The sequence below is a fragment of the Arctopsyche grandis genome, chromosome 2, assembly GCF_051622035.1.
Source record: "Arctopsyche grandis isolate Sample6627 chromosome 2, ASM5162203v2, whole genome shotgun sequence".
Classification (NCBI taxonomy): Eukaryota; Metazoa; Arthropoda; class Insecta; order Trichoptera; family Hydropsychidae; genus Arctopsyche; species Arctopsyche grandis.
The window spans coordinates 22516604-22534420 of record NC_135356.1 but is presented as its reverse complement, the minus strand read 5'-3'; the positions used below and the strand labels follow the sequence as shown (position 1 = coordinate 22534420).

At 32.7% G+C, this 17817-nt stretch overlaps 1 protein-coding gene across 4 annotated transcripts in view; it reads right to left on the bottom strand.

Annotated features, from left to right (window-relative positions):
- Positions 1 to 17817, bottom strand: part of Rdl (Resistant to dieldrin) — a 112366-nt gene that overhangs the window by 58974 nt on the left and 35575 nt on the right. The gene's annotated exons all lie outside the window — the stretch shown is intronic.

Here is a 17817-nt window from a genome sequence, read left to right as displayed (position 1 = left end):
GAGAGAGAGCCTTTAATTATATATTTAAAACAAAAAGTCTGATTCGTAAGTAAACCGGATTTGATTGCGAATGACGTTAATAAACGACCAACTTTTCCCTCTTGGGGAAAATCGAGGGAAAACCAACCAAGCGTGGAAAACTTTAAGCTCATGCACGAGTCAAGCATTATAAGCTCTTATTAAATTTAAGTACTGTACGGAAACCGTTGACGTTGTCTTCTTCAAAACTTTCAAACTAGTTGGTAGATTATACAGGCATGGAGTTTTAATCGACAGATATACTCACACGCAAATATACCTTTCACAAATTTTCGAAATTATTTGATTTACAAACGATAAGTGAATGCTTTATTATTATTATCATATTAGTTTTAATTCATCTACTTTGCTATTCATAATGACGAATACCTACGAATCTTTATGAATTGAAGCATTGATGCTGCATAATAACGAGTGCACTCGTTAAAAATGAACTCAAGTACATGCTCGTTATATTGAGGAGACAAATATGCAGATGAAAAGTTCAGAATATGTAGTGAAACGATTGACGTCATAGAAGATGACGAGTGAGACACTCAAATCATAATCAACAGAATGATGACAGAAGCAAATAGACAAGTGCATTGAAGTGAGTCTGATGGATGAATGCATCTCAATATAAGAAACAATAGAAATATTTTCATCTATCAGCGAATGGTATATGGCTGATATATTATTTATTTGATAATACGTATGTATTTGTACAATAACTGACCTTATATATGTACATAGGTAAATAATTACGTATTTAGGATCCTTGCATGTTTATCTGTGTGATAATGAAATCTGTTTTACTGTATTTTCGTAATGAATTTTTAATCCTTCAAATGTACATATTATTTGGCTAATGAATTTTGAAATAAAATTGTAGTTTCATCAATTATAACAAACATTGTAACCAAGAATCCGAATTGTGATTAAAGCGTCATATTAAAATTTGTTGTTTACAATCTATTGCGGTATATGTAAATATGATAGTTGCAGATACATACTTCAAATACGACACAATTAAGGCTGGGCTGTTATTTTATTTTTATTTTAATACACAGTGTCTTTACAGGTTACCCCAATATTACACTGTTTCCAGAAATGGATAAGATTTCAACAGGGCTGTGGAGTCGGTTACAAATTTAGCGACTCCGACACCGACTTTATTTTAGTAAGATCGACTTTTTTGTCAACCTATAAAATTGTTAGTAACAAAAATAACAGCAATTTTAAAAATATAAAAAATTAAAGGAATTAAGAAGATTACTAAAAATTGACATGTAATCCAATGTATTGAATTATTGGTAATTAAATAGGTATAACCTAAAATTAAGTCCATTAATAATATATGTGTATTAATTTCATATACAAATAAATCAAAGAGAAACATGAGAATAAAAAAAAAATTCGGTTTTGGTTACAACTCATCAAAATATGTACATTTTTATTTATTTATTTATTTAATAGTTTTGGACCATTGTGGCATTACAGGAAGAACCTAATGCGCCACAATGGCCTACATTTGAAAAATATATAAAAACATGATATAAAAACAAGTAAACTGTAAATAAAGGAAAAAAGCAAAAGCAGAAAACATGGTAAAATAAAATTACAAAAAAAGTAACAAAAGGAAAATAATACATCATTCAGAGAGAAAAAAAAAAAAAAATAACAAAAGTGTAAAAATTAAAAATAAAATCCATAAATCCCATTCTTTGTTTACACTGATCAAAATTAAAATAGTATATAAAAATGTACAAAAGAGAAAGAAAAAATAAAATAAAATAAAACAAAATATGAATAAAAAATAAAATCACAGCGAGGCCCAAATGGAAGAGAGTAGATTAAGATTCCACTCATTCATCACATTCAAATTAAGAAAGTAATGATGAGCGCAGGTTACCAGATAAATATGTTAAGATAACATCCGACAATCTACGCTCCCCAAGGTGGAAAATATCACATTCAGGGACAGCAGCAACGATTTCATTGAGAAGTCGAATAGCTCTTGGAATAGGAGCCATTCGAAAAAGAACTGTGCGAGCAGCAGGTACAACCATTAAATGATGATGTCTACCACGCACATAATTATTAGGGACATAAAGTCCCAACTGTTCCAGCAACAACGGGCATGACGTATTACCACGCAATAGCTGGAGAACGAAACGAATTAACGAGAAGTTTCTCCGAAGTTCAAGGGAATTATACCCAAGCATGCCCAAAAGGAAAGGAGTAGGATAGAGATATGGGTAGTACCCATACTCTTTCTTATAAAGAAAACGAAGAAATGCTTTTTGCACTTTTTCTATAATAAGAGAGTAGTTTGCTTCGTGCGGATTCCACACAATTGCATTATACTCTAGCTTACTTCTAACAAGCGAGTTGAAAAGCAAGCGAGAAGACAAGGGGTTGGAGAATAATCTAGCATATCTCAAGACAAATCCAAGTCGACGAAAGGAAACGTCAGCGATTGTCTTGATGTGGTTGTGAAAGGTGAATTGAGGATCAAAAGTGATACCCAAGTCGACCATTGATTCCACGCGCTTCAACAATACGGATCCAATGGAATATCCGTGACAATAGAGCGAATTCGCACGTCCATAACTCATAATAGCACATTTACTAGTATTCAGTTCAAGCCCTAAACTGGAACTGAACTCTAAAACAGCGTTAATATCAGCTTGAAGGAGAGAGGCTTGCCTCTCATCCTTAACAGCAAAGAATAGTTTAACGTCGTCAGCAAACAAGAGACATGAAGCATTGCGTAGTACTTTTGGGAGGTTATTAATGACTATTGTAAATAGTAAAGGGCCTAAGGTGGACCCCTGAGTTACACCAGATCGCGTAAAAAATGAAGGAGATTCATAAATACCATATCTAACAAATTGCTTCCTATCACTAAGATAAGAAGCAAAGAGTTTAAGAAGACGTGGAGAAAAGCCCACTTCAGCTAATCTGATCATAAGAGCGTCATTGTTGACAAGATCAAATGCTTTTCGAAAGTCAAAGTAGGCTACATCAACTTGTTGTCCACGGTCAACTTTAGACATGGTATAATATGAAAAGCAGGCAAGATTAGTGGTAGTGGAACGACATGGTGAAAAACCATGCTGCTCATCACACAACAATCTTTTGAACTGCAAAAGAATCAAACGGTGAAGGATATTATCGAAAATTTTGGGAATAGCCGAGATGATAGCAATAGGTCTGTAATTTTCAACCTCATTTTTAGAGCCACTTTTATGAATGGGAATGACTCTAGATAATTTCCATTTATCAGGATAATTACCAGAATCCAGAATAAGGTTAAAAATAAACTGAAGAGGCTCTAAGAGCGAATTACAGCATGCCTTTAATACGTCAGGGGGCACACCGTCAGGCCCAACAGACCCTTTCAGCTTCAAAATTGCTATCCTAACATCTCCAAGCGAGACCCGCGGAATGTCTATAATAACACCTTCAGTACCAATTTGGGAAGCCAAATTAGCATCAAGGGATGGTGATCTCTGATCAAATACAGAGCTAAAAAAACTAGCAAAAGCTTTAGCGATCTCAGGACCGACACAACTTTTATTATTAAATGAGAACGAATGCTCAAGGCCATGTGAAATATGCTTACTCTTAATAAATCTGAAAAAGTGGTGAGGATTACTAGCGATAGCACTCTCCATCTCTTTGAGATAGAGGGTATAACGCTCACTCACACCACGTTTCACGATCTTCCTAAGAATCCGAAATTTCTCATAGTCACGAAATGATTGGCTACGTTTCCATCTTCTATGAGACAACCATTTTGCACGAACATCAGTTATAAGTTTGGACCCAAACCACGGTGGAAAAACCCGACGATGTAGTTCTAAATTAGGATAACTGATGAACCGAGGAACATAACTGTCAAAAATATTATATAGTGTGTTATACAAAAATTCAACAGCATCACCAGTATTCATGAGGTACATTTGGCGCCAGTCCATAGAACGAACCTCATTATAATGTGTACATACGTACAATTCATCGATTTTATTTATAACTAGTGGTTTTATCCGGCTTCACTCGGTATTTGTAATATAAGCCGATTAAATATGGCCAATCTAATAGTAAACATTTTATTAAATTTATTTGAATAGTTTTATTTTATTTAAATTCATTTGAATATTCATTTACAAACCAACAATACTTACATAATTACAAAATCTTTTTCGAAATTATATTTTAGATGCACATAATTTAAATTTATGATATCATAAATAATTTTTAAATTTTAATTTATAAGTGAATTTCAATAAAATTGGAGACTAGTTGACACATACCGTAATACTATGAATAAAATAAAATAAAAATATCTCAGTTGGCTGATTTTTTAACGACTTAAAATGTTCCGAACCTTACGACTCTGGATTTTAATCATTTCAATTTACATAGCAACGTCCTACCACGTAATATTTATAACGTTGTTCTATGGAGAAAGATGCACATACAAATATATCTATGCACTTTTTCGGAACTATATGTAAATATGTAAATTTATTTATGGAATGTCAATATTATCATAATACGCTTCAATTGTTGTATTATCGTTTACATTTCAAATAATGAATAATCACGTCCATTTGAATTGCAGAAATCAGAAATATTTAATGTCATCGATTTTCCACACATGGTTTTCTAGTTCCGACTATTCGTTGATGAAAATGTACGACTGTTAGTAGGCTTTTCAACAGAAAGTCTACGAGAAATCAAGACTTTAGGACTTGATCCACTCACTACCAAACCTCTTCAGGTAGGGGTTGTTTGGGAGGTTGTTCGATGGCCAGAGACATAGACCAAAAGAGTGAGAGAGAGAGAGAGAGATTGAGGCGCTCTCATATGAAGCACCACTTGCTCATAAGCGGCGATTTCTATCACCCTTCACGACATTTTAATTGTCACCCCTGCTGTGTCGAGAGTCTATCGAATAACCCCCTTTAAGCCTCCCTTTGGGGGTTTAAGGACGGTAGGGGCTCTCAGATGTTGTTTGGCGACCGATAGCCCCCCCACTAAGAGTGCACTCTCGACTGTCGACAAACAATCACACCTTGCAAATGTGTTGACGTAACATATTACAACGTTGTCGGTAAGTCAAACAATGTGATATTCTATATACATATGTACATATGTTTCTAAAATGTTTTCCCCACAAAAAGGTGTTATTTTATCATTGAAACTGTATTAATGATATATATTATATAATTCATACATACATACAAATATACCATCTCGTGGTACACCGACTTAAATCGTAGGTGGGTTTAAAAACAGCTCGGAGGTATTTGAAGCGGCTTTTTCCAAGCTTTGCAGCAATGTCGAGCATTTCGGTTACTCTATGTATGTATTATACAAATTTGAATATTTGTATCTCCGTTGTATAAATCTGCAGATCAAAATATTTGGGGTCAAAAACGCTCGAGCAAATCCAGGTTTGTTTATCTGATGGGTTTGTATGTGTGTTTTTCCGCTGTGAAAATTCATCGTTTTCAACAGCGAATTTGGTATATGATGTCGTGTCAGTTTTTGAAAGGGGTTTAAGCCCAGGGTCAAAAGAGTCTTATGTTCGGGCAATGCTAGGCAAGTGTGGGCCCAGTGCGGTCACGATAATTTCAATTCAAGTAATGTCTTTATGTCAAATTGAATTTATCGTATTAAACCTAAGCAGAGGTGGGTAATTTAGCAAGATTAAATATATATTTGGTAAAAGGTAAACGTGTAGGCAATACGTTGCGCAATGTTTTACTGTGATATAAAAATTACCATGACTTGCCAGTTTAAGATAGATATATGTGTGTAATTTTTGTCTGTCAAATTGAATTTGTCACATTATTTACGTGAATAATAAATTGAACTTAAGCAGGGATACATGGGTACTTTAACTAGATTAAATATACATTTACTAAGAAATGTATTAAAGGAGAGTAGGATCCAAATATTACAGAAACAAAAAAAAAATACAGAATTATTTCTTTGATATATTTAAAAGTTGTAACAAAATGTACATTGGATTTGATCAGTAGAAGATGAATAAAATAAGGCAAATAAGTAAATCTAATATGAAATTTGACTTCAACACTAATTCGAATTCTGTCAAATTGGATTTATCAAATTAGACATATGTACATAAATATGTATAAATATATAAATTTGAACCTAAACAAATGTGGAGCTTTAGGTAGATTAAGTTTATATTTTATAGAAGAAAAAGGGAAAATCTACCACGGTGTGATAGGTAAAAAATAATCATGACTTGCCAATTTGAGATATTAATTTTATTAATGTTTATTTGAAAAGTGCTTGTGAAAGAAAAAAAATGGATGTGACCAACCCATGATTTTATTTATGTACATATTTTAGTAATATAAAAAGTGTCAAAAACAATTCAATAATGACATACGTACATATATACATACAACGGCTATGAGAAAGTTCTGGTTTGAACGCCAAATCAGGGAATGACACATTTTGAATTTTCAGTTAGAAAAAAATAGTATTCAAATTAGCTTCAAAATTCACATCCAAACATATTAACACATACACATGTCATAAAAACGTGATCAGTAATTGATTCCAGAGTTCGAATCAGTCAAAATTTCGAATTTTCGCATGATCACAAAACTTCATATATTGTTACTACGGACAACGATAAAGTAAATTATATATTGAATGTCATAAGTACATAGATTAGTAACAAAGCAAAATGAAAAAAAGTGACAGATGAACTATTCGATTTTCGGATGCGAGTGAGAATATTCTCGTTGCATAACGAGTCAAATTGAGTCGGGTAAATTTTGAACAATCGTAAACATAATGAAAATTGGTTTCGCCAATGCCAATGTGATAAGACAGGGCCGTGTACGAGCGGGCACATAAATTTTTACCGAAATAAAATTTTACGAGCGCCGGTGAGTCCCGTTCGTGACAGGGACCCTAATTGTGCTGCCGCAATTTTATAGGGTGACCCCCCTATTGCCGATTGGGGGGTTCACCCTACACCCTGACTCCTCTTCTCTGCCCCGCATCCTTTTGTGTATGTTGGCGGGGGTGGTGGTGAGGTGGAATAAGCGAATTTATGGATTACTAGTTATTTGTACTGGGCTTGCAATCGCGTGCTAGAACCGCTTCAAATGAAATAAGTTCCCGCATTGAACCAACATCAGTATTGGTATCAATAGAAATCATAGTTCCAATATTGGATGATGTTTGCCTATTTTAGATTACTGTTTTTTCTTCATTTTTTGAACGTGTGTTTGCGTGAATGGAATGATGTATGTTTCAAATAAAATTTTATGTGATGCCAATAATCGTGCGTGTTGCCCTTAAAACTGTATTCAAAATGTTTGTTGTAACTCTTTGTATTCAGTTTTTTTTATAGTCGTTTGATTTTATTAAAATATGTGATATAGTAGTGTGTGAGAAATTGTAAAAAGCTACAGATATTAAAAGCTCATTCCTTGCATTGGTTATTAATGGTTTTGTAATGTCGTGTCGTTGCTTAAGAAATTGGACCTAGTGCCAAATTGGACGAATTTTATTTTATTTCAATCGAACATGTACATTCGCATTTACAGATCACTCCAAAGTGACGAGTGTACCAATCCAGATACAATACAATCAATACAAGCATTTATACAATGAGCATTCATAAAAATATCATACATAGTGACATCTACGGATAAATTTTTGCAGCATTTATTATACAAATCGGCGAACCTCAAGACGCTCAATAAAAAGGATTTTTTTAGGAACCGTTTAAATTAAATTCAGAAAAATTGACAAACTCTGATAAGAAACGATCGACCTGGAGTCACAAACCAAGATTTGGCCAGCAGCTACCAGTGAGAGTTGCTGATAAGCTAAAGTTTTGTAGTAAAAGCCTCAAAGTCTATTTTTAATTTATCTACATATATGTGAAGTATCAATACGTTAAATTTTGAGATTGTATTTTCAATTTGAGGATGAAGAATAATTCGATTTTTTATTAACTTAATATCTTTAAATACATACTCTGACAAATATTGCGAAATCTTTTTGGGGTTGATATACAACGTTTTTTTAATTATAAAATCTGACTTTTACCCGATAAAAATAAAATTTGTAAGACAAAAACAAACAAACAAACAAAATAAGGTCTAGTTATGTGTAATCTATGTACACCAGTGTACGTCATGCGGGCTCTTTTCAAGCGTAGTTTATATAATATTTTGGACGTGAACCTTTTTTTTACTAATAAAGGACGAATTCCAGTCAAAAAATAATGTATTGTTCTCGCATCTTTTGAAAAGAAATAACTGCAATAAATAGTTGTAGCACATTAGTATCGGCTATACCCGTTCATTGAGACTATTTTTGTATGAAGTTACTGTTAAGCAAATACTTATTTTTCTCTAAGCAACACATTATTTAGCTGTTAGCAGGGATGTTCATTTTATTTAAAAATAATACTCTCAAAGGATTCGAACAGTTTAAAACAGGAAATAATGCTTTAATATAAAAGTAGGTTTAAACCTCCCCAACAAAAAGAAAAGAGAAACGACGGATTGTATCTACAATATTTAACAAGAAAATAGTTATTGATTATTTTACTACAATAGACAGTATTTGTTTAATTATTAAATTGTGATTTATTTTATTAAAATACATTTTATATTGAAAACTTATGTCAACTGTATCTATATGTAGATAAAACATAGGGCAAAAGGATAATACTGAAAAAATGCACTACGCCCAAAAGAGCCCACGTGGCGTACACTGATGTACACACTACACATTTCCATTAATATTAATTTTTTAGCTCTTTTTATTCTATACATTGTGAGCAATAAATACTATGTAGCTAAGGATCGTGTATGATCCTAAAACCCAACGTTTAGTAACAACCTACATACATACATATGTATATAATTTACATCTAATATTATATAATCGCAAGAATATTATGGGCCAATACATGTATGAAATTTATGGGCCATACATATGTACATACATAGTAAAATTGGCAAGAGCTCAACGTATTTTAGTATCACATATCTGTTTTTACAATCATTACGATATTTATTCGTAGAAAGCAATGTGTAAAATTTTACTTTTAAAATATCAAGATAAAGTTTGTACTTTTAAGTATAAAAAAAAATAGTAATGACAAAGTTATCTTCACACATTATAGATACATATGTATATACATTCTTAGACTTTTGTCTGTATTTGAAGGTTTCCCACTTTTAAAGTGACATGTAATTTGATCTTAAATTATATATCATTACTAGAAGCGTTTGTCATCACACTAAGAAAAATTACAAGCGTCGATCGTCAACGGGTAAAACACGCCATTCAAATGAAATTACATGTTTTGAATGAAATGGCGCATTTTTAACGTAAAAGCACCGTGAAAATCAATAGTATACATTATTCGAACGAGAGCGCATTTCCCATTCACGTTTTCCTCGTAAGCGAGCGTGAAAACCTTTCATTGTTTACGAAAAGCTTGTCATTCGGAGCTACCTCTCTCTCTCTCTCTCTATTTCCCTTTCGTTTGAATCGACACGTGGAGCCGTTGTAATTGTCACCACTCGATACGAAATTATAAATAAATGTAGCCAGCTACTGGTTGCTTCCGATCGATCAAACACCCACTATTATTATTTAGCGTAGTACACAATTTCCCTTTTACTATTTCGATATCGGATTCAACACGTGGACTTTAAGCCGCTCCAAATCCGACAGCCGATCGGGAAATAAAGCTTTCACTCTCGTCGTACTATTATTTTCCACCCTCACTGACGGACCACCCTTTATCCCACCCCCTGATCCACTATGTTGGCCTTTAATAATGAAAATAAATACTAGTATCCGTTTGTTTGCTTCTATGTCGTCGCGGCTTATCGATCCTGACCACCCTCATCATCCCTCCCAACCCAAATCTCTCCCAACCCCACCTAGTTTAGTCTCAGTTGTAATGTAATATTCACGATGAAAGCCATCGAATCAGTGTAATTAAATGTGTATTACGGTCGTGTTCGGTTGTCGCGGATTTAATTGCTATGATTGAAACTCACAAGATGATTTAAATTCGTCAAGATTGTTTTCTAAGATTAGTGCGTACTTATAGTTAAAAATAATGTGTCAGATTCAGAGTTCAAGTACATAGTTGAAATGAGAGAGCTAACACAAATAACAAAGATATCTCTATAAATTGGTTAAACAACCTCTTTATATTAAAAAGGAAAACTATTAGAAGTACCTATACTTATGTATGTAGTAGGCTTTAGTAGTAATTTAAGATAAAATGGGTTTATTCACGATGTTAGTTGCCAGATTTAATTTTGAGCATGTGTAAGAGATGAAGAAGTAGTGGGTTAATGTAAAATTTGCTTCAAAGATTTTGTTGAACTAAGACAGAATGAAAAGACTTATCTCGTGGTAGTCGTTATAGCAAATCTTCAAGCTGGAAGGAAATCGTCTTGAAGACGACTTCTTTCTTAAGACATTTTTCTTAGAAGAATGCTACCATTCAAATGTGATACGGAGAGATTACGTGACGTAGAAAAGGTGATATCCAAACAATGCAATGGGAAAAACGCCAAGATGCAGAAGATACAGAAATGTTGCGCACTAACACTGAATCGGCATCTGTATTGTGACCATTTTGAGAGACGTTGCTATTGAATATGTACGTAGGGGATAATGGTTTCCTATTTTGAATTCATCAATTATTTGAATGGTATAAGGATGATTTTGAAATTGTGCTCGTGTATTTTTGGCTTTGAAATACATATATATGTATATCAAACATTCATTTAGGTGCAAAGCTATCAATAATTCAAAAATGCATACGCCATTGTTCTAAAAACAGTTCACATAGTTTACATTGATGCTGTTCATTCTCTCTATGAATGAACAGCATCAATGTAAACACGCGAAAAATACGTTTTTGTTTTCCCATTGCCTGATCAATTCATTAATAATGTCTGTTTATATTGGAATCTACACGTATACACACCGGTAACTGAACTTTAACAGCCGTACGAAAAATATTATTTTGTACAATCTATATGTAAACATTCATATGTTCTATTCATATTATACAGAAGTACATGTCACCGTAACGTATCAAGTAAGGCTTGATTTCTTTGGCCACTGTGTAAATATTCACGCATGACGTGACGTCATAGGGGCATAGTGACTCATACTAACGAAAATGCGCGTGCGCATATAAATATTTTCAGAAGCGTCATATTGTGCCAATATTGATTCGACGATACGATGCAAGCAATATTGCGCGATATCGTCGCACTTTGCAATGTATATGTAAGCCGAATTTTCATTTCACTCGTCCAAAACAAGCATGAACGAATACGAGCGGTGCTGTATACTATGAATATAAGTAGTCTTTTCCATGCAATGCTGTGATAGTGTAAATATACTTTTAAAATCATAAAACTATTTGCGTAGTACCACCTTTCAAGATAGATAGATAGGCTTAGAACTAGCTGAACTCGGCATGCGTTACAATGCCACAATAACGCATGCAATTCCCGTTCCAGTTCCCGCTCCTGTTTTTCCCGTTCCCTAATTAAAGTCGTGGTAATCTGACTTATTCAGCGTTTAATAGTGGAAAAACGCAGAAGGAGAACACATTTGAAATTATTCAACTGTTTGTCTATTTTACCCTAACGACGTAGGTGGCTACGCGAAAACATTTGAAATTATTGCGTTGCAATGCCACTCACTCCAGTTTTTCCCGTTTCCGTTCCCATTTTTGGGAATTTTTTTTTACAGAAACCATCGCAATCATACAAAAAATAACTCCTGTAAGTTTCATCGTAATCGGTTGAATGGTCTAGGAACGCATACGTGACAGACAGACAAACAGTCAAACATTGATTTTTATAAATATAGATAAACTTTTATCGAATAAACGATGATGATTTTATTGAAATCAACTAAAATAGCATGCGGTATTATGCCTCAAAACCTTACGGAGGCAATCTGTTAACATCAGATATGCCAACCGATTAAAATGAAATAGGAAAATTGTGTCATGAAACTTGAAAATATCAAAATCTTGCCAAGACGAAAAATCATTTAAATGCCTAAGAACATTTTTTTTCAAATTGAATGGATGTTTTTGGTCAAAATTTAGTTGTTTTAATTTACTGCCAGTTGTCTTATTAATTTATTTCAGTATATTTGCTGCATTCACTGTCATACGTTGGGCTAACCGCAAAGTCTAGTGTAGGTACTATATTATGTAATGGGTGGCTAATCGAGCATTTTGCCAAAGCAGAATCGTACGTGCGATATATGTATCGCGGTAAAAATGGGTTAATTATTCCGGGAGGATGGCGTGTGCCGCCATGTTTGAACGAAAAGCAAGATGGCGGCGGCGCCGCACGTAATGTCCGCGCGAATAATTAGGGTACGTAATGACGTTACGGCTGAAAAGGCCACGACGTGATGTCCTGCTCAGGACTGGACTGAAAAATTATCCACTATCACTACGCACCCTCGTGTCCTTTTCCCGTGGCACATTAATCCCGGTAAGGCCCCGTCTTGGGTTGTATTTTTTACACATCACGTTGGCCATTTTAACAACCGTGACGCGCTCGGATTCGGTGTCAAAAACCCACCTAACAATTCAATCAAATTATCTTACCAAAGATAAGAGTACCATTTGTCGTCACGACCCACCCAATTCTCGTTGGCTTTTTCCGTTAAATTGCGAATAAAACTATTTTATTATGACTTTCATTTAAAATGTTAAAGCTTGAGCTCTTATGCTTCATTACTGCTATAAGTACACAAGCGGAAGTAATGGATATTCTTGTTGTCTTCGTTTAAAAATAAAACTTCAATCTAATAACAGCGTCAATTTTTTATTTTATTTTCCAAGAAGAAAGAAAAAAAACTGGAATTTTTTCCAAAAGTCCGAAATCAAAGTAATTTATAAACCTTGTTAAGAAAATTTGTAAAAAAAAAATGTAAAAGAAATCCGGATTTTGTTCGATAAAAAAATAATAACCACTTAATTAATGTTATTGAAGTACTTGAAATAAGTCTAGTTTATCCATCTCATTTTAATGTAATATCAAAGAAATTAATCTTAAGTCGATTCCGAAGATCAAAGTATTAAAATTTTCGCTAAAAAAATGACTATTTTTTTTAGCAATTTTTATATGGCTTCTTTTTCGCCAGTTTTAAAACGGAAAACATCATATTAATTTGATCTACATATTTTTATAAAACTAAATTAAAATATCCATTGAAGAAATTGAGATAAATCGGAAAAAAATTATAATTAAGAGGTAGAGAATAAATATAATAACATAATCCAATAAAAAATCCAATTCTACAAAACTAAATTAAAATATCCATTGAAGAAATTGAGATAAATCGGAAAATAATTATAATTAAGAGGTAGAATAAATATAATAACATAATCCAATAAAAAATCCAATTCTAAAAAACGTGGCTAGATGAAAAATTACCAAATATTAGTAGCTTATAATATTACGTAAAAAAATGTATATTTTTGACTTTTAAAATATAATATATATTTTTGAAAATGTATATTTTTGACTTTCACTAGATAATTAATTATAAGTATTTTGCCACAATAAAAAATCAAAACCAATAGGAAAAGCATCTGACTATTGATTCTTATGTGTACTCACTTTTGGCACAGCAATACTAGATTTTGAGCTAAAAACTGTAAAAAATGTTCATATCTCAGAGGACGAGAAGAAAACAGAAAAAATCATTGCTATGTTTGAATTAGTCTCCACTCCGGTAATTAAAAACGTCATTTTTTGTTGCTCAGTGTAAATAATGTATGCTCTTTTCTTATATAATTATACATATGTACATAATTATTATTACAAAAATGCACCGGATGTTATTTCATCGGGTCTAGTCGATACTAGTTTGAATATATTACATACCTAGTAATTATAAATCTTCTTGATTCTGTTAAAGCTAAAACGAAAATCAAATAAACATATTTCAGGTCCATCTTGACAATCGTACCGATACGATGCATTGGAATGACAAACATCGCTATATCAAAAGATGAATTTAAAGTAAATTTTAACGAACAGTCATTACACCATCAACTTATATCATGTCGAATTTATACTTACAAATGTATAATAGATATGATATATATATATATATATATATATATATATATATATATATATATATATATATATATATATATACATATATATATATATATATATATATATATATATATATATATATATATATATATATATATATATATATATATATATATATATATATATATATATATATATATATATATATATATATATATATATATATATATATATATATATGTACATTCTCATTCACCCTTAGCGTCAAAAAATCCACACGAGTCAGTACAAGCGGAGATCCCGCAAAAGGCTCATATGTACATATGTATGTATTTACGTGAGGTTAAACAGATATGCGATAGTGTGGATGATCCCCATGATCTCTGGCTGACAAATCAATCATTAAGTGCGGTATTGACACATTGAATCGGATGGATTATTAGCGCTGGGCAGTGCGGTTTACAAATGAGTGATCGTTTAATCCCGACATTACTGACGCGGTCAGCTCGATCGTGTACGTTTCGTAATGCAGATAAATTGACAGGTCAAAAGTGCGCCAATTTGTCGGATGATAAACGAGACGTGTTGTTTAAAGCGCGGTGTCAAAATTATGATGCATCGGGTATATGAATTAAATGTACAACGTGTTGGGGCGAGTCAGCGATTAAAGTTTAATTTTGATTGAATGGTTCAATAAATAACCTTTCATTTGAATTATTATTATTATTCTGAATTATTAGCAGTGAGAGGTATTATTATTTATGTATTTATTTTATTCATATATGTATGTACATGTCAAGAAAGCCTAGCAGATATGTATACCTCAATGCGCTTTCCTGGCCAATTACAAACGATTATACAGTCTCATAGAGACAGAGTGGGTACCATTCTATAATATGATTATACTTAAAAACTCGAATTTGCGAGAGATAAATAAGATATCTTTTATGTAAATTATATATACAATAATACATAAAAATGTACATATGTATGTATGTTTGCATGGGCATATTAAAATGTTTTGGGGGTGTTCCAGCCACAGGATTTATTTTAAATTTAAGGGCGAATTTTATTTTTTGGTATTCGTAAAAGTAAATCAAGATTTATACTGTTAATATAAAATATATAAATTTGTAATAATATTATATATGTACATACATACATACATATGTAGAATATGGAAACTTATTCTACATTCCTAATATAATATAATAAAAATCATTGTCTAAAAAAGTCATTAGAATCGTAACAGAGATTGCAACCAAGTACAAATCAGTCGAAATTTCAATCTTGAAATTTATCAAGAACGCAATATTTTTTACTTCATTAGATGATAAAATAGTAGAAGTAGTCAATAACTATTTATATTTAGGGATAAAAGGTAAATAATAGACATGTCTAGAAGTAAAAAATAATAAATACAGAGACCAATGCTCTCAAAGAAGTATGAAAGGGTGTATGCTCGGTATAACGAGTAGGGATAGGAAACGGAATACGTGGTTGAGATGTATGACACGTGTAGTTCACACAGTGGAGAGAGTGAAGACATGGAGAGAGTGAAGACGTGAAATGATAATGGGTGGGCTACATAGCTAGAACAATGAAAAAAATAAGTGCTAGAATGGTACCAAAGAGATTGTAAAAGGGTGAAAGGAAGGCCGCAAAGACGAGTAGATGAAATTAGAAAAATTTGTGGGGTGAAATTGTCGAGAGTTAGGCAAAACAGAGGCAAATGGAAGCAAATAGAATGTTGGACAGGCCCTCATCCAGCAGTGTAAATGATAATGATGACGATGATATATATATAATGTGGAAATTAGATTATGAAATTTCCACTAGCAAACTCGTATGTACCTATTGGAAAACTAAAATAATTTTTTTTTCGACAAAATGAGAACCATTCTTTACATATACGTTACAAACACGCTATTTTTAATACACATACATAAAGCTGATTATAATAAGCATGTGCATAATATTTGTACGTATATATATGTATGTATTCAGTTACTTGTAAATACATATGTATAAACATACATGTATATTTATATTTTTGGTTAAGCTTTTGAATTATGTAATTGATATTCCTTATTTATTAAGTAAGATCCTATTCTTATGCCCAATCAGATCTCTCTGTAATTCTTCATTATTTCACATTAATCCCTGTTCTACCAACTATTCCTGTAATTGCTTTTCATATACATACATATGTAGATCTTGCTCTACTTTTAACAATATTCTCCCTCATATTGATCCTTTTTGTTCTTTTGCTTTTTTAAATTATTTTTTTGCTTAAATTTATATTGTTTGATATTTTTTCTTTGATTATATTATACATACGTAGCATTATTCAATGCTTTTATTCTTTATTTTTATTGTATTATTTTCATTGTTATTCTATAGAAACTTTTTCAGTGTCAATGTTTTATTATTTATTTACATATTTTTGCCACAGTGACATTACAGAATGATAGAGATAATATATATTTTTAAAATTTTATTCAAATAGTGGTGAAATAGTGGGTAGGATGGTTTTTGCCAATTTGAATGCAGCAATGCAATCAGTAAAATTTGCAAACTCTGATAGGAAACGATCGACTTGGAATCACAAATATTCAATTCTAACCAGCAACATTTAAGATTTCGCTCAAAATAATTTATTTTCAATTGAGATCAGCTCATGGAATCGAACCCGACACATTCTCTCGGTGCTTAATACCAACACAGCCGAGCCACGCTGCTGGTTGTATACGCTGTAATGCTGTTTCTTTCTGTTGTGCTAGGCACTGACCTAATAAATCTGTTATTATCTTTATTGTAACTGAGTAGTATCGAAATGATTCGATGCTTTCCATCCGGAATTCGCGATTCGCGATCAAAATTTAAACCTAGCAATCATACGAGCGTGTCGAACACTCGTGGAAATATTACTATCGCACATTTGCACAAACACGCCTACGTGTATGCACAATATATTTACAGCATATGTACATACATACATGTATATAGAAACAAAATTAGATCGATCGCGCCAATCAAAATGACTCGTTTTTGCGACGAAAGTGGATTTCGAAACGCGAAATGTCGCGTCGAAATGCGAAAATCGCGTGACGGTCGCATTTCGCGTGTCGTTTCGTTTGTTTTACAACCTTTTTCCACCTAATTGTCGTTTCTGTTCGACGATAATCGCCGTCATTATGTCACCGTTCCTCATCGATTACGAACTTAGCCCCTTCCTATCCGTCCGGTCTATTTGTTTACGTGTTGCTTTTTTTCTTTTTTTTTTTCGAGCTCACCTTCCCCACCCTGGAAAGATTTACGAACGTGTCCGTTTTTAACGAGCTCTTATAGAGTCGGGTTCAATTTGTACGATCGCCTAATGTGCGAAATGGGAAATTAAACGCGATGGTTCGTAACGTTTTTATTAGACGGAGCTAAATCAATTAAGGCGTGAAAGGTATAAAGAGTCTCGGCAAGAATAGATATATTATACATATACACATATAAACGTATATAAGAATATAGATCGCATGAACGCATCCACTCACGTACACGCTATCGTGCGAAATCTACTCTTGATTGCGAATATTAAAGCGAGAGATTACGAGATGGAAGAGTTTTCAAACTAATCGTCTGTTGACGT